The following is a 6,369-nucleotide window of genomic DNA, read 5'->3' on the forward strand; positions in this document are numbered from 1 at the left end:
CTTTCCTTTCCCATGAACTTGAGGAGCAATAAGGTATGGTACAACGGAGTCCAATGGCAAATTTCACTAATGTAAAATCAGATTAATCTTAAAATTGAATAATCTGTGTATTTCTAGTATACTGTGTGACCTGAAACAAATCTACTAGCCTTTCAGTCTTGGTTCTTTATTAGTTAAAGAGCAAATTGTTACCTAGTTCCTTTAGAAGTTATGCAGATTAATTAATGTTTGGAAAATGATGTGAAAATTTAAATCAGTATATAAATACCAAACAGCTACATCTTCCCTGCTGGGAGGGCCCAGGTAATTCATAACGTCTTCTAATAAAGGTAAAAATAGTGTACTTGAGCTATACAATTAAATGTGATTTATATGCAATACATATTAGTCTTTAAAAGCTAGAAACCATTTAATAGAAACAATTCATATTTCATAACTATAATAAAAGCATTTAATGACTTTAGAAAAGGTAATCATCTACTGTAACTGATCTAGATATCAGGTCTTTAACTCTATCTGAGATTTTCAAGAGTCCACTCAAAGTTCATTTTTAACCTATTAATGTTGACTGATACATTTACCTTTTTTTAACCTTTTGTTTGCTTTGTTTTAGAGGGAGGGGGAGAATCTTAAGTGGGGCTCCATCTCACAACCCTGAGATCATGACTTCATCTAAGCTGAAATCAATAGTTGACACTTAACCGACTGAGCCACCCAGATGCCCTTGATACGTCTATCTTGAAATTCTCCCAGTTCGCTTGTTTTTGGTTTTGTTTTTTTACTCTCACAACTCTAATATGTATTTCCTAGGAAATTCGCCTGTACAAAACTTTGCTGTATTCAAAACCTCTTCTGTCAAGATTTAGCACTTTTATATCGTAGTCATTAAAATTGAACAAAATCTTAATAGTTCCTTTATGAACTACTATAGTGACTTTGCATAGTGGAAATCACAACATGTTAATTGGATTTAATTAACTATTTTAAATTACACCAACTCCTGACAGTAGACAGTAGCAACAGGGTACTCATGAGCAATAAAACTGGAGCTGCTATCGCTACTTTACTAAAACTTAATGAAACTATTCATAATCTTATTTATTGTTTACAAGAAGAAAACTGTGTTCCTTTTGAAAGCAAAACTGTCTGCTGAAAACAAATTTTTGATTGTCTAGGTGAAGGTTCAGAAGTTAATAAAAGGGTCTACCATATCCAACCTCACAGTTCTACCAGCCTCTCATCGCACGGATCCCTACTTCACGCCCATACCTGTCCTACAAGCAGATGCCAGGAAAGGTTAGTGATTCAACGACCGTTTTATGTGCTTAGGAATCTACGGGAAAGAGCATTGAGGTGGGGTAGGGGGCCTGAGTTTGGATTCGGGCTCAGCCACTTATTCTCCTAGGTGACCTCAGACAAGTTGGGGTCTTCACTCTGGCATGAGTTTGCTCCTCTGTAAATCAGAAGGTTGGACTAGACAATAACTAAAGTCCCTTCCACCTCTAAAACCCATCATCTTACAGATTTAATATTGATTGAGATGTTGGTGTTATTACGTGTTAAAATTATTATTGTGTTTATGTGGTATTATTAGAATTTTTCAAGTTTCTGAGCAGATAGTTTCTGATGCTATTCTGGTAGCATTTAAAAAATTTATTTCAATATACTATTATACGAAAATATGAAGCCAGAATTATTGTAAATGGCATTTAAACCATGCGTGTCTCAGTCTAAATTCTAGTGTTCGTGAAACCAGCGGATTTCTAGTTTTTAAACAAAAGGTCATATCATCTTCACCTCAGTATCCCTAGTATCCAGAACCATGTTGGTTGAATGAATAAGTAAATGAATGACTAAGGACTGAGTGTTTCTCTCTGCTATTTAATTTAATTGGCTGAAGTGTTGAAAAATGCCTAAGTGGATCCCCTTTTGTATCTCAAATATAACCAAGTGACATGGTCTTTAATTATTCCCATCTTACTTTCTATCTGTTGTCTGGAATAGTTTGGACCTAAAGTGTTCCCAAAGGTTCTCTTGGTCCTTGGAGATATAAACTTCTCCATCCTGTCTGCTGTCTACTGACCTACTGGAGGAAGAACAGCAGAACTCAGGAGAACCCAGCATCATTATATGTCCCTTAATGTGTGAAGCTCACAACTGTAACTATTACTTTTCTAGTTATAAACCATTGTTGTTCGGAGATCTTTGTGACATATGATTTTACTTAGTTTACATATTTACTCCCTGGGAATACGGAATGACTCCAGCAGAGTTCTTGCTTAAGTACCATCTTCTATTCTTCCTGGATCAAATTAAGATGAATGAAATAGTGAATGAATGAATGAATCAATCAATCAATCAGTATCCACTTTAGCAATAGACATAATGAAAAAAATTGCTGCAAAACAAAGGTGAATCTAGAACCATGGCAACTTGACCCAGGAAAAAAATCACATTTTCATCCCTCAGTGATCCACCAGAAAACACATGGCCTGCCATAATATTTGTAATTAATCAGCCAATTAGTCAACATATATTTATTGAGTACGCACCATATGTCTGGTACTGTGCAAGGTAATAGAAATGTCAGGAAAGCTCAAGCCACAGAAATGTGGACACAGTGTCTAGATTTTTACATGTTCCTGATGCCCTTAATGTCATCTCAGGTTCACACAAGTCCAGCCAGAGGTGAAGGATTAACAACACCCAGAAGAGAGAGTTGTTTTGGAAAATGTAGGATGAGCTTCCTGACTTTTTCTCGAATTATCTTGTTACATCCAAAAAAGAAAGCAAGCTTTTTTCTTTTTCTTTTCTTTTCTCTTCTTCTTAATGGTTAAGATATGTCTCACAGTACACAAACCAAACTTTGAGGCTGTGTGTGACCTCTGGCCAGTTGCTCTCTGGTCTTGATTGATTAATCAACTCCAGACTCTACAAACAAGGCAGGCCTGACTTGGACCTTCCCTCCATTCTCTGCTAACTGCTTTCTCTACCCTCCAGCACATGCCCTTCCCCTGCTCCTCTCCAGGCCAAGCACATTTTCATATGGACCTTCACAAGTGCCTCTATCTCTGCCTGGAAACCCAGAAAAATCACTTCCTTAAGCATCTGTCTTTTCCTTCATAGATGATCACAATTTGTGACTCAATTATTGTGACTTTATTTAACATCTTCAACCCTCCTAGAGGCTCTGTGAGTTCTCTCTGGCTCATCACTGCATCCCTAGCCTCCAGAATAGCTCCTGCCACGTAATAGGCACTTAACAAATATCCATTGAATGAATGAACGTCTATTCCCTAATCCATTCCACTGGAAAGTAAGAGTGTTATGAAAGTTTAATGAGACAATGGTGTTAAGGGATAATTTCCCAAGACAGGTAAAATCATGGATCTCATACAAATTTAAAATGAACGCATGTCAAATATTTTATTTATTTAACACGTTGATTAAAAAAGAGATCTGTAGGGGTCCCTGGGTGGCTCAGTTGGTTTAGTGTCCAACTCTTGGTTTTGGCTCAGGTCACGATCTCTTGGGTCTTGAAATCAAGACTTGGGTCAGGCTCCACGCTCAACGGGGAGTCTGCTTAAAGACTCTTTCCCTCTGCCCCTCCCCCCACTTGTGCTCACTCTCTCTCTCAAATAAATAAATCTTTAAAAAAAAAGAGAGAGAGAGAGAGATCTGTAGAATGTCACAACTGGTTTAAAAGAGAATCCAAAGGACACATATTTATAGCTCAGGAATATTAAAATAAATTTGCAATTAGATGCAAAATTGACCTTTCTGTGGGAAGGAAGAGTGTCCCTTCACCAGGCAGAATTTATTTTCAAGTCTATAGATAAGAATTACTTGCATTAGGGTGCCTGGTTGGCTCAGTTGGTTAAGCGACTGCCTTCGGCTCAGGTCATGATCCTGGAGTCCCTGGATCGAGTCCCGCATCGGGCTCCCTGCTCGGCAGCGAGCTTCCTTCTTCCTCTGACCCTCTCCCCTCTCATGTGCTCGCTCTCTCTCTCTCTCTCTCTCATTCTGTCTCAAATAAATAAATAAAATCTTTAAAAAAAAAAAAAGAATTACTTGCATTCGTATCAGTTTTTTTGTTTTGTTTTGTTTTTTACAAATTAACCTTAATCTCTACAGAGTTGTGAAATAACTCTGTCAAAAACTAGGTCCAGATAATCCCTGAAGGCTTCAGCATTCCATTCAAAAGGTATCCAGTAATCTCTTTTGCTTTTTCCAAAACTTAAACAAAAATATTCTTACAGTCTTCCACCATTTTGATTAAAAAGATTTCCAAAAAAGAAAAAAAAGTCAAAAAATAAGGCTAGTCTCATTAGGTTTGGCCTGATTATTTACACAGGTGCAGCAAGAATAGGTTATCTTAAGTTTGCTCTGCTGGAAATTTTCATAAGGAATCTCAGATTGAACTTCTAAAATCTTCTATTTTTTGCTATCTTAAGGCTAGGAAATCAAGCCCAAGAAACTCTGCCCACCACATTTCAACTACGGGACCTATAAATTTGGGTAATTTCCTCTTTTCTAGAGGAAGGTTCTTGGGCCTGGACATGACCTTCCTACCACCTGCAAGAATGGAAACCCTATAAGCCATGTACCAGGCCAGGTTTTCTGGAAGACTTTGTAAGCATTGGCTCCATAAAGTCAACCTTAGTTCTTTAAAAGTGACTTGTCATTCGTGATTAGTAAGTATCACTCTTAAATATGAAATTCCAGACAAAGTCTTTGTTGTGTAAGTGATTTTTCCAATTATATCTTAGTAAAAGGAGAACAGATTTTTATTGAAACTATCCAAGTAACTATATTGCCATCAAAAGTAAAGAGACTCAATGAGAGTTTCTCAGTTTGGGAGATGAGGGGGAGCACATTTAAAGGATTAGAAGTTTGATTTCCTTATTTCCTAGAAATCTTAAGAATATTCAATTTACATAAGCACTTATTTCTCTCTGTAAGTCCATCTGAACAGAGCTCCTTTAATTTGAGACTTTACAGTCTAATTTATTAATACCATCTGGAGACAGGAAAACATTCTACATTCAGAATGAGAGATAAAGGCCTTTCTGAATTACAGATACATAAAAATACAGATACAAACAGAGCTTATAGCTTCAACTCTACAATTTCAGCTACAGATGAAAAATAAACACAGAAACACACCTACTGGTCCAGATACCACCTTCTTTGCAGGCATGACATTCCTAGTTGATTTGAGCTCAAAATACACAAGTGGACAAGCAAAAGACTAACAAACTATATTCTCTATTGTCCCCTCACTCCACAGGGAATTAGATCTCTATAAGACATTAATCCATTTATGGAGATCACCAAATTCCCAGTCACTGTAGCTACCAATAAGGAATAACTTAGCCATACGTGAACCAAAAAGAAAAACAAAACAAAAAATTAATAGGGAGTAATACTAAAATCAGAAAAACAGACAATAAAGTTCTATTGCCACTTTGAATTCGCCTGGGGGTGCTAAGAAAATATATGCCTGGACTTGGTTCCTTGTGCGGTGCATCGTTTCTGACAATTTCAGGTGAATCTTCTGCTCATCTTGGTGAGATCTCCAAGATTATTAAAGGCCAGATATATTTTAAAGCAAAACCATGACTCTTATACAACTATAAAATGGAGACATCAAAGATTTTATTGAACTCATTGATTAAATGAGGGAATCAGTAGGATGTTACAACTGGTTCCTAGGAGAATCCAAACAAATCAAGAATAGTGAAATAAACTTGCAAATGGACACATGACTGGCTTTTTGGGGGTGACGGAAGCATCATCCCTCTGTGCGACAGAGTTTATTTGCATGCGTATAAAACAAGAAATATTTGCACTGCTTTCAGTTTTCTATATATTAACCTTAATCTCTAGAGAATTGTAAAATAGACTCATCAAAAACACAGGTGATTATAGGGTCAGATAACTTCCAGAGGTTCCAGCATTTCAATGAAAAGATACCCAGCCTCTTTTGCTTATCCCAAAGTCTTAACTTTTTCCTTCCAATGGTAAATGTACACACATGTGTTATCTAAAATTAAGTCAATTGCTCCAACCAGTACTAAAGCAAAGGTTAAAATCATGCTTACATTCTTTGGGATTCTCTCTGAGTGCAGTAATGAAAATATACTGAATTAGAAGGAGCTCTGTTTTTCACATCTGCAAGTCAGGCAGAGTTCTTGGAAATGGGATTTGATATTTAAGAGTGGAAAATAGTTGTGAGGACACGGAATTACTCTTAATATTTTAAGGTAGTTAAATCTAGTGTTAGAAAAATTAAATCCTGAAGTCCTAATTTCAAATGGGGCGTAAAGAGTTGTACTCTGGATGAGCAGTTCTTTTTTTTTTTTTTTT

The 6,369-nt window shown here is 36.6% G+C and overlaps 1 protein-coding gene across 1 annotated transcript in view; it reads left to right on the forward strand.

Annotated features, from left to right (window-relative positions):
- The first annotated feature begins 1,256 nt into the window (after window positions 1-1,256).
- The window catches only part of IQCH (IQ motif containing H), a 38,584-nt gene continuing 33,471 nt past the window's right edge, over window positions 1,257-6,369 (forward strand). The window contains exon 1 of the mRNA XM_034994483.1: window positions 1,257-1,296. The gene's annotated coding sequence lies outside the window, so the exon portion shown is untranslated. The remainder of the gene's footprint in view (window positions 1,297-6,369) is intronic.

Source organism: Mirounga leonina, unplaced genomic scaffold, assembly GCF_011800145.1.
Source record: "Mirounga leonina isolate KUSES-001 unplaced genomic scaffold, KU_Mleo_1.0 Mir_91, whole genome shotgun sequence".
In the NCBI taxonomy this organism is placed as follows: domain Eukaryota; kingdom Metazoa; phylum Chordata; class Mammalia; order Carnivora; family Phocidae; genus Mirounga; species Mirounga leonina.